The sequence below is a fragment of the Pleurodeles waltl genome, chromosome 5, assembly GCF_031143425.1.
Source record: "Pleurodeles waltl isolate 20211129_DDA chromosome 5, aPleWal1.hap1.20221129, whole genome shotgun sequence".
NCBI lineage: Eukaryota > Metazoa > Chordata > Amphibia > Caudata > Salamandridae > Pleurodeles > Pleurodeles waltl.
Window position 1 is genome coordinate 730,485,251 of NC_090444.1, and position 25,038 is coordinate 730,510,288.

The window sequence follows — 25,038 nt, forward strand, 5'->3', positions numbered from 1 at the left end:
GCGGTCTTTTGACCGCGGAGCGGCCATATGGCGGCTCCCTCCAGGCGGACGGCTCCCGCCGCCCGCGGGGGACAGAATCACCCCCTATATATGGCACGTGCGGCCCCTGCCGCAATTGATGGTCATCCGATGTTACATGATGTTACTCTACCTACACTCACACAGAAGCAGAGACAGGACCTAGAACAATCCATACACATAGATGAAGTAAAATTGGTAATACAACAAATGGCTAGGGGGAAAACCCAAGGACCCGACGGACTGCCTATAGGGTTTTACGCCATGTATGGGGCCACTCTCGCTCCTAGATTGTTGACTTTGTTCGAGGCATCATATCGACTAGGGGAGCTCCCCCCATCACTGAATGAAGCTCTTATTGTAGTCCTTCCGAAACCTGGTAAGGATCCTCTGGAAGTCGGCTCCTACTGACCCTTATCTATGCCCAATCTTGACTATAAAATCTTGAGCAAATTATTAGCCAATAGGTTGCTCCCCCTACTTCCCTCCCTGATCCACCCCGATCAAAATGGATTTGTACCCAACAGGACCACCTATTGTAATATTAGAAGGTTATGCCACCTCATTGATGCAGTCTCCTGGAAAGATGGTTGTCTGGTAGCAGTGTCTTTAGATTTCGAAAAAGGCATTCGATTTGTTAGGATGGCCGTACCTGCTATGGACATTGGAGCGTTTTGGATTTGGCCCACAGATGTTAAGATGGATACAACTTCTTTATACAGCACTCCGAGCTAGAGTCCGGACTGGACACCGCATGTCCGTCTCCTTTCCCATTCAGAGAGGGACTCGGCAGGGTTGCTCACTGTTGCCAGTATTCTTTGCTCTGGCCATGGAGCCCCTTGCAGTGCACCTGCGGCAGGAAGATAGTGCATGGGGCTTTTGGGCAGATGGCCACTGGCATATTACCTCTTTGTATGTCGATGATGTATTAATTTACTTACGAGATACGGATACTGCCCTGACTGGACTATTCGCAATCTTGGACCAATTCTGTGAGCTGTCGGGCCTTCAAGTGAACTGGGGTAAATCCTGTGTGTTCCCCCTCCATAAGAGCAGTGAGATAGAGAACCAATCGTTTAACCGGGGAAGGCTACCATGGGTGACCGGAAGTTTCTGCTATTTAGGGATAGATATATATCATACAAATGCAGACTTAGTGGAGGGCAATTATAATAAAGTGTAGTCTTCTATCCGGGGGTCTTTGCCCTTCTGGATGCGCCTCCCCCTTTCCCCTATGGGCAGAGCAGCCATCTCGAAAATGTTAATACTCCCTCGATTGCTTTATTTATTCCTCACAATACCGAGTCTGCCCGGAAGACTGTTCTTTACCACCACGCGTAGTTTGTTGACCACACCATCATCATTCATCATTTAACTTTATTTCGGTAAGTAAAAACATACCATAAAAGTACAATACACATCGAATTTTTGAGAGAGAAAAGAAAAGCACTAAAGATATAAACACAATAGAAAAGTTAAAAAAATTGAAAAAAGTTAAGATCCAAACAAGATAAACAACAAAGTATATGTCTCCTAATAATAGAAGGTTCCACTCAACAAGAAACCAATTCCCTAAATCCATAAATGATCAATAGTATAGTGAGACAATATCTCTATACTAAAAATTGAGAACTAAAATCAAACATCAAGGGTCAATAAATATGCATAAATAAATCTAAAAGTTAGCTACCCAGTCTTATTCTTTAAAATTGCTAATCTAAAACGCCAGATTGATTCGAGAAATTTTGCCACTGATAAAACTATCTGGACAGATGTGTCAGATTTTAAAATTCTCTCAACATGGAGATAGGACCTGACACCTATGTATTTACAAAGCGGGATGATCCAAAGAGCTCTTTGTTTGTGGTATGCATGGCAATGAAAGAAAACATGTGAAACAGACTCTTCACTTTTGCAACCCATCGGTCAGAACTTGGATCTATTGATGAAACTAGACCATTTATACGTTAAGGAGCACAAAGGGAGAGACCCTATTCTGAATCTGATAAAAAGGGCTCGTGCGAATGGAGATAATGCTACGTCCATGAAGGGCTCAAATTCGTAATGGCATTTGACTGATAAATAACTATCAGACATAGACAACGGGACAATCTTGGTAAATTGAACAATGTGGACATTGTGCCAAAAAGCATCCTTCAGTAACTGCACAGCATTTTTAGGAATGGAGGATGGATCCAGCCAATAGGACCCTAGGCCAAGGTGAGTTAGGGACCATTTGACATAAGCACACCATTTGGTTTTGATGATAGGATTACGGCCCACCAATTTAAGAAGCCCGCAACAAAATGGAATAAGGGCATCTGTTGACCAGAGCCAGATCCAGAATAACAGGGGCCTTAAAGCGGCAATCTGCGAGATAGAAAAAAGATTTAGATCCATTCGGATGGGCAGAGATGGAGTGCTGGAGGGAACTTTTAGCAATATTTTCAAGAATTGATTTTCTGCACTTGCCAAATTCACCAAGTTGCAATGGCCCCAAAGTTCGGCACCATGTACCCCCCCCCGGCTTGAGATTTGTATGTTTCAAGGGCGGGAGACATTGCAAATTTGGGAGATCTAGAGGCAAATCTTACGATGCCACCCGCCCTTTGCTTCAGGCACAGTAAAGATTTCTGGCGGTGAGCATGCCAAAGATGTGAGTCTTCCAATTTAATGCCTAAATAGTCAGAGGTGCCCACTCTTTCCAGGGGAACACCTTCTAGGTATACCGGCCTCTTCATTTTACACCGATTGTCCCCAAAGACCATGTATTTTGTTTTTGCTGAGTTGATTTCCAACCCATGGTCCTTACAAAACTCCGTGAATTGAGAGAGCAATCTGGAAAGGCCCGTGGCAGTTCGTGAGAGTAGCAAGGTGTCATCCGCAAACAGAAGACAAGGGAACTTCTGCCCACCCAAGCTTGGGGCATCACCATGGCACTCTGAAAGGTATGGAATACATGCATTGATAAACAGAAGAAACAGGGTAGGTGCAAGAACGCACCCCTGCCTCACACCTCGGGCTGTTGGAAAAGCTGGGGTCAAGTCGCCAGCCAGATCCCAGAGAACTTTGGCATAGTTGTCAGAGTAAAGCTCTTTAATAATGTTGATCATGGAACCCGGGACTCCAGTATTGCTCAGGACCTCCCAGAGCTTGGTACCCGGGACAAGGTGGAATGCAGATTTCAAATCAACAAAGGCCACAAATAGTTGGCCTTGATCTGCGTCTATGATCTTCCACTTGATGGTAATAAATCGGAAGACCTGGTCGATGGTGCTGACCTTGTCCCTAAATCCAGCCTGAAGATGGCTTAAAACCTGGTTTTTCGTTATCCAGTGTTTTAATCTGGATAGCAGCTGGAAAGAACATATTTTTTGCAAGTTGTCTGATAAGCTAATGGGTCTATAATTCCCTGGGGAGCTCTTATCTAATTTTTTGTGAATGGGAACAATAATTGCCACCTTCCACGAGTCCGGGTAAGATCGAGTTGTCAAGACAATGTTCGATACCCTATTGATGTACCGGGTCCATGCGGATAAGTCTGAATTATACAGATCCGAAAGGGATACCGTCCGAGCCAGGACACTTCCCTGTTCTTTGGGCACAAATTGCCAGCTCTGTTTCTTTTAGAGTAAAGGGCGGCACAGCAGGAATGTACAATAAAAAATCAGTAGGAGTATTGTCCAAATCCAGGCAAGAGCCATACAGTTCCCCAAAGTGAGAGAGCCAAGTTTCTGCATCAATGTGGCATTCAGGAATAAATGAAAGGGCAGGATCTCTGCATGAAACCAGAGTCCAGAAAAGTTCGGCATCGCGAGCACTGGCCGCCACCGCCAAGCACTCCCATAGGTTTTCCTCATATTTAAGTTTTGATAACTTGCAAGTAGAAACATAGGGGGTCATTACAACATTGGCGGTAAAAGGCGCTTACCGCTGTGCAGAAGACCGCCAATACACAGCCGCGGCTGCGGAATTCCGCCACAGCTATTATGACACAAAGCTCGGAATCCGCCGAAATTCAGACACCCACACAACTCCGCCACACCAAAGGTCAGTGATAAACTGGCGAAAACAAAACCTCCACCTCCACGTCAACAGAAACACGCCCATGCTATTACGACCCACGAATCCACGCGGCGGTCTTTCAACCGCGGTATTCCATTGGCGGTACACACCGCCGCGCTCAAAATACACACACATCTCCAAAACACCGCCACATTGGACAATTCAAAATACACACACCTGATACACATACACACACCACTCCCACACACCCAATACTATATAAAACACACACCCACATCACCCGCAAACCCCTACGACCGAAAAATCACGAACGAAGGCCAGAGAGAGAGCACAGAATAGACAACCCCATCACACAGAGGCACACAACACCATCACCCACACAACATCCCCGCACCAAACACCACACACCAGTACACATCACCACACTCATCACCACATACACCACCCTACACATCACACACACCACCCCATGTCACGCCAAAGACACCCCCGCTTCTCCGAGGAGCTCAGGGTCATGGTGGAGGAAATCATCCGGGTAGAGCCACAGCTATTTGGCTCACAGGTACAGCACACATCAATAGCCAGGAAGATGGAGCTATGGTGCAGAATAGTGGACAGGGTCAACGCCGTGGGACAGCACCCAAGAAATAGGGAGGACATCAGGAAGAGGTGGAACGACCTACGGGGGAAGGTGCGTTCAACGGTCTCCAGGCACAACATCGCGGTGCAGCGGACTGGCAGCCCTCCCCCACAACTAACAACATGGGAGGAGCAAGTCTTGACCATCATGCATCCAGAGGGCCTCGGAGGAGTCGGTGGAGGATGGGACACTGGTAAGTCAAATCTTAACTATCATATCCCCCACCCTACCTGCATGCTCTCACACACCCCCACCCTCACCCCCTCCCCTATCACTCCAACTCCTCACTAATGTACTAATAACACAAACCACACATCCCAACACCAAGCCCTGCATGACACAACTAAGCATGGTCACCCCTCACTAAAGCATGCTCACTGCACATACCCTGAACAACCCCTAACCATCATCACACAAGCCCCCACACAGGAATGCTTGCACTGGGGTACACAGACACCCACCCATTGCACACCATCACACACACATGCAATAATCATGCTCTTATGCCCCTGCAGGAACCCGAAGGACCGTCAGCACACCAGAGGGTCCAGACAACACCACTCCACCCCCAGAAGAGGCCCACAGTGACGATAGAAGCTCTGCCCTACTGGATCCTGATGACCAGCCCGGAACATCGTGGGCCTCGGGACAGTCGGTTCCCCTTGCACAGGCACAGACCAACACTGACCTTCCACCCCATGGTAACACCAGCACAGCACCCACCCAGCGGGCCCAAACCTCCCTACCCAGGACAGGTCAATCAGCGGTGTGTCCACCACTACAGGGAACCCAGGATAACCCACCACCCCAACAACAACAGGGACCTGGGGGCAGTGGTAGTGGGCACACGGTCCAGGGGACGGAGGCACAGGACACAGGGGAACTGGGAGGGCTGCTGTGCGACAGGGGGCGGACAGGCCAAGGGAACCCACTCTCCACGAGGCCCTCTCCTCCATCATGGGAGCCTGCCACCACTCCCAGGAGACGATGGCGACGGTCCTTGCCAAGTTTCAGGAGACCCTGCGCCTGCAGGAGGAACAGTATTTGGGGTTCAGGGAGGAGCTCAGGACCATCAGCTCCGCCTTGGGCACCATCGTAGGGGTGCTGAAGGACATACAGAACACCTTGAGGGACACCGTGGCACTCCAAGGGGCCCCTGACACTAGCCAGGACGATGAACTGCCCACCACCTCCGCCGGCGCTAGTGGACAGGACGCCCCGCCACAGGACCAACACACCAGCACCCCACCCCCTGCAGACAGACAACCACCACGCAAGCGGTCCCTGAGATCCAGGAACAGGACAGAGCAAGATGGCAAGACCCCTGCCAGGAAATGAGACCACCCTGTTTGTCGTCCCACTGTTCCACCTTGTTACCCTGTCCATACTTAAACTGCCCCAGCTCCACTTCCTATGCCCAGATGGGCAGTGCATCTGTGAGACTAATAGACTGGACTCTGCCATGGACATTCCTAGGCCATCACCCATCCTCTTTTTACAACCCCCTCACATTTCTGAGCACTTCAATAAACACCCTTGAAACACAAAACAATCTTGAGTCAGTCTGTGATTTACTAATTATGTATTATCAATGACAGTGTCATAATGCGTTTCCCATTGTAAGGCTAAAATACCTATGTCACACATCACAAGTCCTTGAAGGATGCAAGCAGATGACACGTTGGTAACCACAACTGTGAAACCGTAATGGAAAGGTACAACTCAGTTACCAAATAGTGTTTGAAATCGACAAACCGGATAGAGGTAGACGTGTGAAAGTTAATGTAATGTTAAACATGAAAATGTTCTCACCTGTGTGTCACTGGAAATATTGCTGTATGACTGACTCCCTGTTGACGTTGTCTTCTTCCTCAGCTTCCTCCTCATCACTGTCCACAGGCTCCACAGCTGCAACAACACCGTCATCTGGATAATCCTCCTGCAGAAAAGGCACCTGGCGTCGCAAAGCCAAATTATGGAGCATGGAGCAGGCGATGATGATCTCGTACACCTTCTTCGGTGAGTAGAATAGGGATCCACCTGTCATATGGATGCACCTGAACCTGGCATTCAGGAGGCCGAAGGTGCGTTCGATCACCCTCCTAGTCCGCCCATGGGCCTCATTGTAGCGTTCCTCTGCCCTGGTCCTGGGATTCCTCACTGGGGTCAATAGCCAGGAAAGGTTGGGGTAACCAGAGTCCCCCAATAGCCATACACGGTGCCTCTAGAGTTGACCCATCATATCAGGGATGCTGCTATTTCGCAGGATGTAGGCGTCACGCACTGAGCCAGGGAACATAGCATTTACCTGTGAGATGTACTGGTCTGCCAAACATACCATCTGGACATTCATTGAATGATAACTCTTCCTGTTCCTATACACCTGTTCACTCCTGTGGGGGGGGACCAGAGCTACATGGGTCCCATCAATGGCACCTATGACGTTGGGGATATGTCCAAGGGCATAGAAGTCACCTTTCACTGTAGGCAAATCTGCCACCTCAGGGAAAATGATGTTTCTCCGTACGTGTTTCAGCAGGGGAGACAGCACTATGGACAACACGTTTGAAAACATAGGCTGGGACATCCCTGATGCCATGGCCACTGTTGTCTGAAAAGACCCACTTGCAAGGAAATGGAGCACTGACAGCACCTGCACGTCAGGGGGGATTCCAGTCGGATGGCGGATTGGTGACATCAGGTCTGGCTCCTACTGGGTACATAGTTCCTGGATTGTGGCACGGTCAAACCAGTAGGTGACGATGACATGTCGCTCTTCCATTGTCAACAGGTCCACCAGCGGTCGGTACACCGGAGGATTCCGCCATCTTCTCAACTAACCCAGCTGACGGTGCCTACGAAGGACAACAGTGAAGAATCAGTCATTATTCCTCTAGGTATGTACCCACAGTTACACACAAGACTACACCACTCACAGAACCCTTCCTGTATGTGTGTTGAGTGTAGGCCTAGCTATGTGTGACGCAGAGGTAAATTAAGCCATGTGGGCCCCTGAAATGGCGGCTGCCTGACCTCTAAACTGGGACAATGGGATTGTGGGGTAACTGCGCTGGCGTTGCACACCGTCGCGGTAGGCGGTCATAGACCGCGGTGCAATGCTGCATTGGTTAACTTTGGACCCTATGGGTCCCAGGAGCCAATGAACAGGTGCGCCGGCGGTGATGATGGGCACCGCCGCGGACGTCACCGCCACGGACGTCACCGCCATTTTCTATCTGTTCAATCACTAGATACCTGACCTTCGACAGAAGAGGACCTACACTGCAAGTGCTGCTGTGACCTCGGTCTGGAAGCGATGATGGCTGCTGCGTCTGGGGAAAGGGCCCCTGCCTTCACTGCACAGGAGTTGGAGAAACTGGTAGACGGGGTCCTCCCCCAGTACATGCTACTCTACGGTCCTCCAGACCAACAGGTTAGTACACAGGGAGCACGTGGTAAGGGCTAGGCCTGGGTGGAGAGGGCTGCTTGGAAGAGGGAAGGGGGCAGAGTTCATAGTACATTAATGCATGGGAATGAATGGGCCACATGGCCAGAGTAGGGAGGGGGCCACTCGCAACGACGGTGCAGTTGTTAATGACTGTTCCTCTTTCCTTGTGCATGTCATGTAGGTCAGCGCCCCCAGAAGAGGGACATTTGGCGTGCCATCGCCAAGGAGGTCCGGACCCTGGGGGCCCACCAGCGACGGGGCACCCACTGCCGTAAGAGATGGGAGGACATTCGCCACTGCAGCAAGAAGACGGCGGAGGCTCAGCTGGGGATGGCCTCCCAACGTGGGAGGGGTGCCCGTCGCACCATGACCCCCCTGATGTTCTGGATCCTGGCGGTGGCCTACCCGGAGTTGGATGGGCACTTGAGGGCATCACAGCAGACACAAGGGGGTGAGTACACTCTCATTCTGTGGACTTTGCGCACAGTGGAGATGTCTGGGTGGGGGAGGTGGGCTGTGGGTGTCCCTAGGCCAGGGCGAGTTCGGTAGGCAAGGCCCCTCCGTAATGTAGGCCATGTGGCAGTCTACCCCACCTCAGCAGAGTGCCAAGTCGAGGTATAGTTGCCCCTGTGGCATCCATGTGCGCAGATGTCCACCATTACCATGTAGGCCATATCCCAGGAATTGCATGTGCAGAGGGCAGGAGCACGGCGTAATGCAGGGGGCTGCTGTGTCTGTCTTGTCCGCCAACGGTAGCGGTATGCCATGCACTAAAACTCTCTTTCTTCTGTCTCCCCCCCTTTTTCTGCTCTCCCTGTCCTTTTGTACATCAGCATCATCAGGCGGAGGTACAGTGGCACCGGAGCACGAGGGAGCTGCATCCCACATGGCCATGGAGGGCCACACCATGGACTCTGAATGCACCAGTGGGACGGAGGGCGAGGAAAGCTTCACGTCGGCCACCGGATCACCAAGCAGCGACACGGACTCGTCCGCCGATGGGGGCTCCCTTGTGGTGGCGGCACCATCTGTGCGCCCCACTTCTACAGGTACAGCCGCCACCTCCCCTACCAGCACCGCCCTCCCAGCAGCCCCTCAGCGTTCGCCCCGTGCCCGCTCACCCAGAAGGGTGGGCATCACCTTTGCCCCAGGCACCTCAGGCCCTGCCCAGTCCCCCCTGCTGCCCTCAGTGAGGAGGCCATTGACCTCCTCAGGTCACTCATTGTTGGACAGTCTACCATTGTGAATGCCATCCAGGGTGTAGAACGAGAGTTGCAACATGGTAATGCATTCCTGAAGGGCATTCATTCTGGTCAGGCTGTCCTTCAGCGAACCCTGCAATCTCTGGCCTCAGCACTGATGGCAGCCATTGTCCCTGTATCTAGCCTCCCCCCTCCAACCTCCTCCACCCAGACCCAATCTCCTGTACCCCAGCCCATCCCAAGCACACCTACAGACCAGCATGCACACAACTCAGCACACACAGGTAGCTCAAGCAAACATAGGCACCACACAACCCACAGGCACTCACGCAAGCCTCACCCACGTACAGACACAGCAACATCCACTGTCTCCACTGTGTCCCCCTCCTCCTCTTCTCCCTCCTCCCTCCCAGTCTCGTCTACACACACACCTGCATGCACCACATCTACAGAATCGCACAAAGAGACCCAGCACCACAAGCCGCTCACCTGCACTCACCACCTCCACTCCCATTTACACGTCCCCTGTGTCCTCTCCCAGTGTGTCTGTGACGCCCCCTCCCAAAGTACACAAGCGCCGGCAATCACTCACCCAACTTCCATCCACCTCACGACAGCCTCCAGTACCTGCACCTGCACCCAAAACACCTAAAGTGACACCTCCGACAACCACCTCCTCTTCCTCCACTCCCAGGCCCCCTCCAACTACCCATCCCTGTGTTCGTCAGAAACTGTCCCTCTGTAAAGTTGATCTTTTTGCCCCCCCCCCCTCCAATTCATCAGTCCCGTCGCAGCGCCTCAGCCAAAAAGCCTCCTATACCAGTGGTGCCTGTTCAAGGTTTGTGGAGTGCACCGGCCACCAGGGCAGGCAGTATGACCCAGAGCCAAGGCACTGGCAGCCCACCCCCTGTAAAGGCTCTAAAATTAGAGAGTGGATGACGGGACTGTGTGAAGACTCCTGGTGGGAAAACAACTCACATGGGTTCCAAGGGGATTGGAGAGTCAGCTGTGACTCCACCAAAGGTGGGGAAGGGCCAGAGGAAGTCTGCCCAGCCTGTTGTGAGTGTCACGGCGGAGAAGTGCGCCATCATTTCCAGCGGTCGAGACACAACCGCCAGCACCGTCGTCACTGGTCCAGAGACCACCGCCAGAGTCATTGCCCAGGAGGGCCCAAGTATCGTCAGTGGTCAGGAGACCACCGCCGGAGTCACAGACCAGGAGGGCACAAGTATCGTCACTGGTCCAGAGACCACCGCCGGAGTCACAGCCCAGGAGGACACAAGTATCGTCACTGGTCCAGAGACCACCGCCGGAGTCACAGCCCAGGAGGGCCCAAGTATCGTCACTGGTCCAGAGACCACCGCCGGAGTCACAGCCCAGGAGGGCACAAGTATCGTCACTGGTCCAGAGACCACCGCCGGAGTCACTGCCCAGGAGGGCACAAGTATCGTCACTGGTCCGGAGACCACCGCCGGAGTCACAGCCCAGGAGGGCACAAGTATCGTCACTGGTCAGGAGACCACCGCCAGAGTCATTGCCCAGGAGGGCACAAGTATCGTCACTGGTCAGGAGACCACCGCCAGAGTCATTGCCCAGGAGGGCATAAGTATCGTCACTGGTCCAGAGACCACCGCCGGAGTCACAGCCCAGGAGGGCACAAGTATCGTCACTGGTCAGGAGACCACCGCCACCGCCGGAGTCACAGCCCAGGAGGGCCCCGGCTGCCACAGCCCAGCTGGGCTATGATGGAACGTCATGCCACACACCAATGCCCAGTGTGCGGAACGTCATGCCACACACCAATGCCCAGTGTAGGGAACGTCATACCACACACCAATGTCCGTACCAGAACCGCCATGGCAAAGCACCGCTGAACAGTCCTGAACCGCCATGTCGAAGCACCGCTGAACAGGGCAAAGACCGCCATGGCAAAGCACCGCTGAACAGGGCAAAGACCGCCATGGCAAAGCACCGCTGAACAGTCCTGAACCGCCATGTCGAAGCACCGCTGAACAGTGCAAAGACCGCCATGGCAAAGCACCGCTGAACAGGGCCAGGACCGCCATGGCAAAGCACCGCTGAACAGTCCTGAACCGCCATGTCGAAGCACCGCTGAACAGGGCAAAGACCGCCATGGCAAAGCACCGCTGAACAGGGCAAAGACCGCCATGGCAAAGCACCGCTGAACAGTACTGAACCGCCATGTCGAAGAACCGCTGAACAGGGCAAAGACCGCCATGGCAAAGCACCGCTGAACAGGGCAAAGACCGCCATGGCAAAGCACCGCTGAACAGTCCTGAACCGCCATGTCGAAGCACCGCTGAACAGTGCAAAGACCGCCATGGCAAAGCACCGCTGAACAGGGCAAAGACCGCCATGGCAAAGCACCGCTGAACAGGGCCAGGACCGCCATGGCAAAGCACCGCTGAACAGTCCTGAACCGCCATGTCGAAGCACTGCTGAACAGGGCAAAGACCGCCATGGCAAAGCACCGCTGAACAGGGCAAAGACCGAAATGGCAAAGCACCGCTGAACAGTACTGAACCGCCATGTCGAAGAACCGCTGAACAGGGCAAAGACCGCCATGGCAAAGCACCGCTGAACAGGGCAAAGACCGCCATGGCAAAGCACCGCTGAACAGTCCTGAACCGCCATGTCGAAGCACCACTGAACAGGGCAAAGACCGCCATGGCAAAGCACCTCTGAACAGGGCAAAGACCGCCATGGCAAAGCACCGCTGAACAGGGCAAAGACCGCCATGGCAAAGCACCGCTGAACAGGGCAAAGACCGCCATGGCAAAGCACTGCTGAACAGGGCAAAGACCCCCATGGCAAAGCACCGCTGAACAGTCCTGAACCGCCATGTCGAAGCACCGCTGAACAGGGCAAGCACCGGGTAGGAATGAATAGACCGCCACATCAGGCATCCTTATCCCATGTGCAGCTGGGACAGTGACAGGAAAGGAACTTTGACGGGGAGACTCATCCAGTCTGGGCACCAGTCCCCCTCCAGAACCAGTGGAGACCTGCATCCACTCTGTCTGTCCTGCACAGGATGAAGCACTCTGGGCACCAGTCCCCCCCAGTACCAGTGGAGACCTGCATCTACTTGAGAGACTGTGGCTTTGCACTCCCCAGGATGGCACAGTGGGCAAGCCACCCACTGTAGAGACTTGAGAGACTGTGGCTTTGCACTCCCCAGGATGGCACAGTGGGCACCCCACCCACTGTAGAGACTTGAAAGACTGTGGCTTTGCACTCCCCAGGATACATAAATGGGCATGGAGCCCCGTCGCGGATCTGGCTTTGCAGTCATCCGGCTGAGGTGCCCCCCCTTCCCTTCCCCCTGAGGTGCCTGTAGTTTTTCTATCTGATGCCCCGGCAGTGTTCTCTCCGATTGTGGTCAGGTATCCTTTGTGGGCCTCGCCCATGCATTTTTGGACTGTTGGTCCACGGACATTGTTGTGTACATATCTGCACTACTTCTCGTACTGTATATAATTATGACTGATTTTCATATATATCTGTATATTTTTGTATGACATGTACATTGCCACATTACAATGTTTGACCGAATTTCGCTTTGTCTTTTCATTCTTCCGGGGGGATTGTAGGTTGTTACTGTGATTATTGTGAATGCATTGGTGTGTATGTTGTATGATGCGAGGTTGGGGGTGGGGGTGGGGGTGTTTGGTGGGTGTCCCCCTAACTTTTGCCTCCCCCCTCCCCATGTCGTAGGTGCAGTACTCACCGTTGTCTTCGACGCCTACACAGATGATGGTCGTAGAGGAGCAGAAACACAAGGGCAGGGAGTATTTGGAGTTCCGTTCCTCGTGGGATGTGTTCAGGTGAGCGTTTTCCCATTGCCAAAGCTGTTTCCGCCGTGTTTTTATCCACAGTGAATCCGCCCTGGAAAAGGTGGCGGATTGGCGGGTTGTGATACTATGGGCGGTACATTGTGTTCCGCCTGTCTGTTGGCGGTGACCGCCGCGCTGCTTGTCTGTACCGCCGTGGCGGGCGGTGTGTTAAAGTGGCTGTCTTTGTTGGCGGCTCCCGCCAGGGTCATAATTCTCTTTTTTTGTCCGCCGGCCTGTTGGCGGTCTTACCGCCACTTTAACACCGTCCGCCAGGGTTGTAATGACCACCATAGTTTCTTCTCGCATGTATGATAGCATCCCGGCTCTTTAGCTTTAGAGCTTTAGACAGAAGGCTCTTGGCCTCCCGGCACTCCTTATCGAACCATTTCCAGTTAGGTACAGAAGGTTTCCTTTGGGTTGTAGGAGATTTAGTAAAAAGCTCCTTGAGGTCCGCAAAGAGAGCCATATGAGAAGACATAACTTCTGGGGGAGAGAAGACATAACTTCTGTTGACCACACTTATATGGGGTTCGGGACGTAAAAGAGTTTCCTTGGAGGTACTCCAATATCAGATGCAGGAAGGGGATATGGCGATTCCGGATATGGGTAGATACTATGTAGCGGCACAGCTGCAGTGGATTATGACTTGGTTAACTGTGACCCCGACTATGGAAGGGACCATGGTCCGACATATGACAGGGGGCATGGAAGTACTACAATGGCTCATTCGGCGTAATAAAAACGGGGCGACTGTAGGGTTACTGCTGCATACAGCGAGGGCTGCATGGATTGGGAGCGTTCAACGACGGCGACAGCCGTTTCCATACTCTCCGGAGCTTCTGCTCTGGGAGATACCCCAAATTCATAATCTTACACGGTTGTATGATTTCCACGCATGGCGGGAAAGAGGGGTGTCTCGCATTGGTGAGCTTTTTGAGGATGGGCAATTACGCCCCTTTCAAACTTTCAGCTTAATATATCATCTAGACCCTGGACATTTCCTTGCACATGCGGCTCTATCTGCAGTCGTTCAACAGATATGGCAGGTGGGCCCCTTAGAGCCACCTATACATACGAGACTCCATTATTTACTGACGAGAATTGGTGAAAGGAAGGCTGTGACTAATTTATACACATTATTAAAAGAAACACTGGATGCCCCCCATCTTCGTAGCAAAGCCCGATGGGATGAGGGTTTGGGAGTCGCCTTAACGACCCACCAATGGAAAATGGCTTAGGAACAAGTTAAATATGTCTCACGCAATGTCAGACTGAAATTTACACATTTTAATTATATCCATCAAACATATCTGTCCCCTCACAGACTACACCATATATTCCCAGGAGCCCTGTCGGTATGCCCACAATGCGGCCTAGATAATGCCACCTTTCTGCACATGACCTGGGACTGTGCTGAGATACGAACCACCTGGGTGCAAATTACACAACATGTATCCGACATCGTAGACATTCCCCTTCCTTTAGATCTGCTCCTCTGCCTATTAGGGATAACCAAAAGATCTAAACGGAACACATATTATCTGAAATTTGTGGATCTGGCCTTTATACTATTTAAACGAATGATTGCCATGGCGTGGAAAGCACCGTGACCCCCTGATATTTAAAATTGGCTTTGAGGGGTATTACATTGGGCCGCAGCAGAAGCCAAGGCTCTGGAACAAGATAGACACATACGTGGCGGGACAGGGGGGATTACACTATGGGACACCTATTTGGTGAAAGTGGAAAATAAACTGGCAACTAAAACACCAGTAGACTAAATTTTTGAAAATACCCGAACCAGTAATGGATAGGGCCACTATATATAATATTTATTATTCAGCTCTCCTGCAGGAGCTGCTCTCCATCACGGTAGAGCTGTCTTTGCTCCATAGCTCTCCCTCTTTTCGACACAGAAACAATATGAATATCACCTGCTCCCCTTCTCATCTATCTGACTATGATACTCACATTCCTAACTTAGGACCGAAAACCTTGAAATTAGTGGGTCGAAGGATTTTTAATGACTCACCTCTTAGACACCAAGTAAGTTATTAGTGTTGTTTACAATTGTGTTATTATTTTATTAGCTTATACAGACTACTATCCCTTCTCCTACATTGAGGCCCGGAGACATTGAATGTTAAATGATCAAAATATGTTATCCTCCTGTTCTCAGTCACATTACCACGTCATACTATGTGTCAAGGAACGTAATCTTACACTTGTAACCTGACATGGTTATTTTGATTATGAGCTGGCACTTCTGTTTTAGCAAGAGATGATACTTGCGAAAGTATATACATATGCTATGTTGATTTAGCTGAATATGTTAATAGGAAGCTAATGATATGTACCTCAGATACGATGTATAAGTGCTATTTAATCTGTTTTGAAATTTAACGTTAATAAAAAAAAAGATTAAAAAGAAAAAAACAGAGCAGACTACCTTTCAGAGCTAGACTGACAACTTCAAGATGTCACTGCACATCAGAAACTTAACCACAGCCCCTTGCGGGAAGTGAACAGTCGTGTACAACAAAAAACTACAAACTTGGCTTGATCACGACCTCATTACAGATATGGAGTATAGATACCTCTATAACACTACACCTACTTCACCTTGTATCTCTATACTACCAAAGATACACAAGACAGGTGATTTCCCCCCTGGCAGACATATAATTTCTGGAATAGGTTCACCAACGGAGAAATTATCAGAATATATCGGTATCATTCGTCAACCTTTTGTGCACAATTTACCCTCCTATATTAGGGATACCAAAGATCTTCTTTGTAAGATAACTGACTTTGAATGGACAGAGGGACACCTTCTAGTAACTCTGGATGTTGCCTCTCTTCATACTAGCATTCCCAGAACAGAAGGACTGATGGCCATCCAACACTATCTAGACACACGGGAAGCTACATTACTTGAACATTACAATATGCTGATGGACCTTATCTGCACAGTTGTAGATAACAAAATTTTCCTCCACAATGGTAATTGGTATCGCCAAATACAAGGAGTGGCCATGGGGGCTAAATTCTCTCCATCGTTTGCCAATCTAGATATGGGGTACCTCGAGAGAATACATCTTTGGAAATACTGTCCACCTGAACTAACACAGTTCATTTTGTATTGGGGGAGATATATCGATGACATCCTACTTTTCTGGTCTGGGGATACACATTCCTTGGAACTCTTCTTCCAACATCTCAACTCCAACACATTTAACATCAACTTTACTTACGAGTCGAGTACATCAACCATTAACTTCTTTGACCTAACACTATATATCAAACACAACAAAATTTGTACTAAGCTCTTTAGAAAACCCACTGCTTGCAATGCAATTCTACATGCTACCAGCTCACATCCTAACTCACAGATCAAAGCGATTCCCTTTGGCGAAAGCACTAGGATTAGACGTAATTGCAGTGAGGATGAGGTGTTCTTAAAAGAACTTCAGGATATGGAACAACGCTTCATACAGAGAGGTTACCATTCAAACACCCTTCAACAGGCCAATAATAGGATCAAGAAAACTAAACGTGCGGACCTACTTATCAGCCAAAAAAAAGACAGGACCCACAACAAACTGTCTCTAATCATGACACACAATGCTCTGAGCACCCAGATTTCTAAAATCATTCGGAGACATTGGCCTTTCCTTCTAGCTGACAACACCTTACAGTGGGGTTTGACTAACAAACCCAGCATTACGTTCAGGAGAGGTCGAACATTACGTTACCACCTTTGTCACAGCTTCCTACCACCTAAGAACAACGACACGTGGCTACCCAAACCACCACACGGCTCATACAAATGTGGCCATTGCAACATTTGTTGTTACATTAAGAACAAATTTCTCTGTTTTCAATACAATACACACATCACACACAAGATTGACCATTTCATCAACTGCAACACAAATTTTGTTGTATACTGCATTACTTGCATTTGTGGTCTTATATATGTGGGTAGCACGATCAGGCCTTTGAAAGAGAACATATCAGAGCCATTTGTTCATTTAACACGAACTACCCCTTTGCCACACACTACAACAATACTCACAGGCAAATGGAAATCCTGGGCAATACAGTACATGGCATTGACATAACAAGCAGCCCACCTAGGGGTGGTGACAGGATCGCGTCCCTTAGACGTCTTGAAAGTAGTTGTATCATTAAACTTAGGGCTGTGGAAAAAGGCCTCAACATCCAGAAGGACCTACATGTATTCTTATAACCATTACCCAACAGTGACTCATCATAAAATCTTTATATCAACAAGTTTTTCAATACACATTTGTTACATCATGTTCATTTATTGATTTTTTGTTTATTTATGCGCATAAGTATCAATCTTACTGATGTTTGTGATGTTCATTACTGTTTCTTTAGCTTTTAGCTTCACTAGTCCTTTTTAGTGTCTCTTATATGTATGAAAATATTGTTACATACCACTACCTGATGATTGCATAATGTTCACTTATCCATTTATGCTCCTCCTTTTTTTTCTTTTTACATGGTATTATCTTCCTTTTCCCTTATTTTCATTTTTGTCAAAAACTCTGTGCTTGAAATACATACTTTACACATCTTAGGTGCTTTTTCAAATCTCTCTATTCACACCAGTATCATCTTCCATTATTTACACTGACCATTCCAATATGGTCCCCTTTATCCTATCTTCACTTGGTGATCTCCGTTTCAGCTTTGTCCTTTTTCTATCTTTTGGAAATTGTCTATTAAGATGGCAGCCATCATCCACACCGACTAACATCTCCCGAAACGTCGGAGCACATTGACCGTTCCTGTGACAATGTAGGCATCATAAGGGTGGTTGGCTGCTTGAATAATGATTACAATGAAAAACTAGACTTAGAGGTGATTCTTTCTCCGTTACCCCCCCCCCCCATTGGCTAATCTTCACTCATGTACTGTTGTTTCAGAAGGATAGGTGGCTCAACTCTCTCCTTGTGGGGCAGATGAGGGGGAACAGAGACTGGTGATGGTGAGGTACAGGACAAAGTTAATGATGAAGTTCCTTCCTCAGACAATATGTTGGATGGTCAGTATGTGGGGTCTGCCTTGGAGGGGCAGTTGGATAGTATGGTTCAAACCAGCTTTCTTCAAGACCAAAATGACAAACTGAGGACACATGAGATCACACAGGAGTCTATGACATACAGGAGGCCTTGCAGATATTTTTTCTCTGAAGCAAGCAATCAGAATTGGGAAATGAAACGAAGAAGCTGGAGACATATAAGACTGATGAAGCGCTTACGGATGTATTAACAATGTCTCTCCCAAGAGAAGTTTTTTGGAAAGGCACAGAGGTCCCTACAAACATCAATCAGACTTACAATTATATATCTAAATTTAAACATGACACATTGCCTTCTTTAGCAAATAAAACTACATTCATTAACAAATAAATAAGGTAGTGGGTAATGTCAAAGGAAACCAAAAGTCACAATAAACTCAAGCAGTTTCTAAATGATTTAGTTAGAAGATAAATAATTCTTCCTCACCATACATCTAGCAGTATGGCCTTTTCAAAATTATATATACAGTACAGAGTCAGTGCGCACGAGTCGACAACGTTTCAACCCTAAATTCGACCATCTTCAGCATCAGGACATAGCAATTTAATGCCTGAGATTAAGCAAAGCAAATTTAATTACAATTTTGTTGAAAAAAAAAGAAATGGAAAAAGAAAGAAACGAAAAAGAAGTGAAAATGAGGAAGATTAGCTGCTAATTCTTTTTAATTAAACTAATGAAAATTAACATCAGGAAAGGGTTCAACACCAAAATGAGCCTTATAACAAATGTTCAGGAGACCACAAAAAAGGGAAGAATCTGCTGAGGAACATACGGAAGAGTATTAAAAATGCCCTGTATGGGCGTATGAGCTATTGCTTGAATACACAACATTTAAGATAAATATCTGCTGTAGATGGTGATAGCAACCCCATGAACGGGACTTACAGTGAAACCAAATAGATATAAAATAAAAAGATCCAATGCTCGCTATTAAAAAAACAATTAGGGGGTAAATTCCAAGGTGAGTATCTGGATTAGCCATAGTGTAAAAATACAAAATGGTCACGTATTCTCTCAAGGAGAGGCCGACATGCATGAGACCCCTTCAGGACAGAACCCAAGTATGGGAAGTTCATGTCACCTGGATCACAAGCAATACGTTTAGAAAAGATGTGTGTAGCCAGATTGCATCTCATCCAGCAATAGCATCTGCTTGAATATCCTAGATGGGAGGAGATGCATCTGAACAGATCGCATCTGGAGTTGTATTGGAAATTTAAGCGGGCAAATCCACAAAGCCTCCCCAAAATTATAGGCGGGGGAGGTGAGCAATGGTAATAGAAATAGACAAAGGACTAGTACTGTACGTTTTCGGGCCAGTCACATATCACAATCTCAGTGGCCATAATGGAAGGTTGCAGCAAAAAAGAGAGAGTAGCAAGTGCTATTTAGTCATTGGAATTGTATTTATCCGAGAGGTTGAAGTGCTTTTTGGTGAGTAGTATGCTTCTCTGGAACCGGAAAGGATTAGTGGTGGATTATTAAAGGGAAATATGAGTACAGTGATAGTATTAGTTTAGGGAGGCATGAGTTAATTTGAGCAGAGGACATGAGAGCCTGTTAGTTTGATTGAATAGAATGATAGAGGGATAGAGAATGGATGAATCCAGATGTGTTAATTGGGAGATCATAGTAGTAAGATGAGGTTTGGGATGAGTAAAGGGGATATGGATGAGGGAAGAGTCTGTACAGAAAGGGATTGGGGAGATCATAGTAGTAAAATGGGGCTTGGGTTTAGACAAAGGAGAGATAAATGAGGGAGATTTTAGTAGGGTTGTTTGGGGGATCATAGTAGTAAACTGAGGCTTGGGGTACGCAAAGAAGGGTAGAGGAGGGAAAAGTCTAGGAAGGGTTCTTCTAGAGATCATAGCAGTAGAATGGGGTTGGTATGGGTCAGAGACTGGAGATAGAGGCCAGACTGATAGAAGAAGGAGGTGATGGTGAAACAGAGTAAGGCTTTCAAGAGAGAATTTTTTTTTACTCTTGTACAGTAGGATTAAAGTAAGAAATATATAGGTACAGGATTACACAGTTAGCAAAAATATGTGTAAGGAATAGAACATATTGAGATTTAACGTTGTATTGTATAACCACAGACTTTCAAGTGTTGCAGTATTTGAAGTTAATTTATATGTATATTTTGTAACATTAGTTTATCTTTCCTCAATATTTTAATAGTGCATTGATTGCAACTAAATAGCTAAGATCATATTTACCTATTGTGATGGATACAATAAAAATAAAGACTCATAAGCATCTAATCACACAACTTATATAGAAACTATGCAGTGACCTATGAACATGTTAAGAGTAGAATAATATACACAGATATATATGCATACATCCAAACATACACAAATACATAATATATATATATTTATTACCTAGAGGTGGTTGCCACTAGTCAGTTATATTTAGGACCTAGTTTCTAAAGAAAAAGCATTTTTTGTTTTGCTAATAACTTTGGCGCCGTTGGTGAACCGCCACAAAATTTTCCTCCAAAATAGCGCTCACATCAGCTGCTATCTGGAAAGTTTTGGGATGATCTGTCAAGCAGGAGCCGAGAAAAGAGCGGGGTCCCAAAGTACATTTTCTGCTTTGATTTATCCATAGGGATTTTGAACAGCTGATAGCGTCTGAAACACTAGACGAAATTACACCAAATTTGGCAGAACAGTACCTCTTGGATCAGAAAGTGTCCTTTTTGCACGAATGAAAACCAGTTTGGGGCTACCCGCCCCCTCAGAGCCCCAGGGACTACCACCTCCTGAGGCTCAATTGAAATACAGTGAGGGAGGCCATGCAGACCCCCACAGCCCTGGGGATCACCACCTCCCTGGGACTCTATTGAAATACAGTGTGAGGGGGCCACATGGCCCTCCAAAACCCCAGGTACCACCACCTCCCCAGGGCTACAATAAAAGAGTGAAGAGGGTCTGTTATGGATCCCAGAGCCATGAGGACCACCACCTCTCTGGGGCAATGCTTGTTGAAGGGGGGCATACAGCTCCTCTACTGAATTCAATAATGGTGGTGGGGACCGCTACCCCCAGGGTCGGCTCTTGCTATGTCCCAGGGTGCCCACCCCTGGAACATAGCTGTTTGCTCTAACTTTGTGAGAGCTGACAGCTCCCACCAAGTCACAGCAAACACTCCACTCAGATTAAGTGAGAGATGTCAAACAGCTCTCACTTGATGCGAGTGGAGGTTTACCCTCATTCCCTGCCCGCAGAGAGGCAGGCAGGGAAACAGAGAAAACATTGCTGTTATAGAGAAGGAGCTGCTTTAGCAGCTCCCTCTCGGTGACAGCAATGCTGGCTCCCACAGAAGGTGGGAAGCAGGATGGGGCTGCGGGGGCCATCAGGCTCCCCCCCTGGTCACCAACATTGTCACTGGGTGCCCTGAAGCCAACCAGGTCACATGGTCAGGCTCAGTGGGATGGGGTCCCCAGGCCTAAGATCGGCCCTGGGGAGGGGGGGCCTTGTGGTCACCCTCTCCCTCCATAAAAATAAGAATTAGGCCGGGCCCCGGGGGATACGGTGCCCAGGGCTGAGATCAGCCTGGGGATGGGGGCGAAAAGGCCTAAAGATTATGTATACATTTTAAGATAAAAACAGAACAATATGACAATACATAGAAAAGTATTCTAATAATAAAGCTTATGTCAATCAGAGTGTGTACAAGCAAGAGGCAACCAAAGAGGAGAGAAAAAAATGGGAAAGAGCAACGTACATATTCATATGAGGTAATAAATAGAGGATTACATTCACATTAAAATGAAAGCAATAGTGTCATACATGAATAGAGCCACCGGGTATTTTAATTCAGAAAAAGGTAAAATCTTTATGATCTCTGTATACTGAGTAGAAGCCAGTGATAGTTTGGGCACAGTTCATTCAAATAGTTTAATGTATTTCAAAGTAGAGACGTCCCGCACTCCAGTTCGTTTAGTCCTGCATGTAGGCTCTCTGTGTGCAAAATTCATTTAAGTTCTTTCTTGAGTGACTCCAGACTCTTGTATTGTTGTGTAGCCATTTTAGCTATAGTTTTATTTATGTTATTTTTGCAAACTAGGCCAGCCACTGTGCACTTTAACCTAGATATGTTTTACTTTAGCTTCATTATATTATTTTAATAGTAGTCACATTTGCGGTCTTGTTTTATTTTCTCTATCTAGCTGTTCTTTGCCTAGGTCAGCACTACATTCCTAAACAAGACACTTATTTCACACTGTGCTTCTCTCAGGCTGCAGTAAGATAGGTTGCCAGCAAAAGTGGTACACTTTGTCTCCAATGTTCACAGAAACATACACACTCTTACGTGGGGATCCTTTCTTGAAACATCAGCTGTTTTAATTTAAAAACACTACTTTGCCACATGTATGTTAGAGGGAGATTCCAGCCAGATGACCATGACTGTATGCTGATTTCTGATTGTTTCGCTGCAGCTGCTTATGTAGACTACAGGCCTCTTGCTCAGGTCTGAGGGATGATGTCTTCCCAGGGGAAACCTGAAGGGCAGAATTAAAGCTTAACATGCTGTGCTCTAACATAGCTTGGGTAGGAACTATCCTTGAAAACCTTAGAGACAACATGATAGTGTTATTTTTGTGTTTTACTGTTATTGTCACAATGTTAATCCTATTGTGATTCATCGTCCTAGTTATTGCAATACATGCTTTATTATCTAAGATGCAGTTACTTCAATAAAACCTTATTGAACTTTACTCTGCCTCTGATTGTCCTTAAATATGTGTGACTAATGTAATTGAGAGAAACAGATGAGATCTGAGTGACTACGAATCCCCTGAGGAGTCATTTATGTCATGCACCTGGTTGCCCCAATCATCCCTGCTCATGGGTGGAGATGGGGCACTGCTAGTTAGCCGGAACAAACCCGGATTAGGCCTACAGGGGTCACATGGTGCGGGATCAGACTCAGTCCCCCGCAGTACTGGTGATTCTGCTGCCTGAATCCAGTAGTCTCATTAGGATGAGAACCTACGCAAGAGTATGAAGTCCCTGACGGTTCTTCAGCTACATTTTATGGGGACACAGTCTTACCAATGCGGTCAAACCACACTGTGCCTTTACAATGCGACCTGAACCATGAGGGTGTCTTTACAATGCATAGCTTTACCACGCAAGTCGTTGCAATGACTTACCTTAGGGAAAGCATTGTTGGGATGTTGTTGGCCTTTAAGACCAACACTTTCCCTACTGTGGTGCAAACTGGAGTTGGAATAGTAAATTATACTATTCCAAAGTCCAGTGCTTTCCCCAAGGCAAGTCGTTGTAATGGCCTGCGAAGTAAAGGAATGCGTTGTAGAGGTGAATTCGTGGTTCGAGCTGCGTTCTTAAGGCAGGCAACGTAAATGCCTGTGTTGTTCCGACATATAACCCATTTTATGTTAATGGTTTTATGGATGGACTACTCTAGGTTTAAGTGTGACTGGCACTTGGGAATGTTGGTTAGGCCTGCCACTATGAATGAGTGTGGGGTGTTTTGGAGTGCTAAGTATGTATGAGTGTGGGGTGTTTTGGAGTGCTATGCTGTATTTCTGTGAGCAAATCAGTTGCAGTAACATAAGGGCCTAATGTGAACTAAGGAATTTACCTCCTACCTGGGTTTCTTGGGACTCTTGTATGAATAGGCTGACCTCCAACAACAACATTTTGGTGACAATGAGTTAAATGACCTTTGTGAAATTACAGCAACACTGGTCACCATTAAAAAAAGATTCTAGCAGAGGAGGAGGCCTGCCATGAGGAGGAAGTTGGCCCTATAATCATGGACAGTCTAGTTTGGGGATGCCCACCCTCAAATCCCCATAAGTGCTGTCAGCACTGGTTCCTGGGCAGGAGGAGCCCAGTAAAGAGAGTAGGCAAAATATATCACAAACTAGGAGACCGCTGAGCTGAGTAATCAACTGAGGTTATGGGTCTCAGTGTATAGTACTGAGCTCAAGGACAATGCTGTGGAGATAGTTTGATAAGGACAAGTATGGTAAGGTGGAAGATGTAGGAAATCTCCTTTACAGCAAGCATATCTATGAAATGACCCATGGAGCTTCAGGAAGTAATACATTCAACAGCGACATAAGGAAATGTCTTGGTGAGTGTTTAGTACTATTTTTAAACTAGGATGACTATGGCACAGGTTAGTCCATGCCTTTTTAGAGTCCTCTGTGCATGGTGTCTGTCAGTGTGTTATGACCGTTGTACATCGCTCTATCTGAATTCAACTATCACATGCGCTGGCCCCATACATCACTCACAAGCCCGGTCATTGATCTGTCAAACGGCACAGGCTCTGTCTGCATCAGTAGAGGGGTTTACACTTCATAAGAAGCAAGAACCTTGGAGAGTGCATCCTGCGAGATTGAATTTTAGGAGGTCTCAGAGAGTGCTACTTATTCTGCACTTTGTATGGTGCCAAGAGTGGAGTGATGAGTTGAAAAACCTGAAGCTGACGCCTTTTTGGAGTGGAGTGCTGCCCTGTGGCATCCATTCACTAAAATCAAACGACTTCTGAAAAATCTTGGAGTGATAACAGTAATTCTAGCAAACCTGAGAAACCACTTATGCAACAGAGTATGGGGTAAGGCCTCACATCCATGCTTGTGGTAAAACGAGGCCCAATAGAGCACTTGTGGTTAAGGGACAGATATAACATAGTATTATGTTGCCCTTGTATCATGCATGGTGTCGTAAAGGCAATACAATACTAGAGT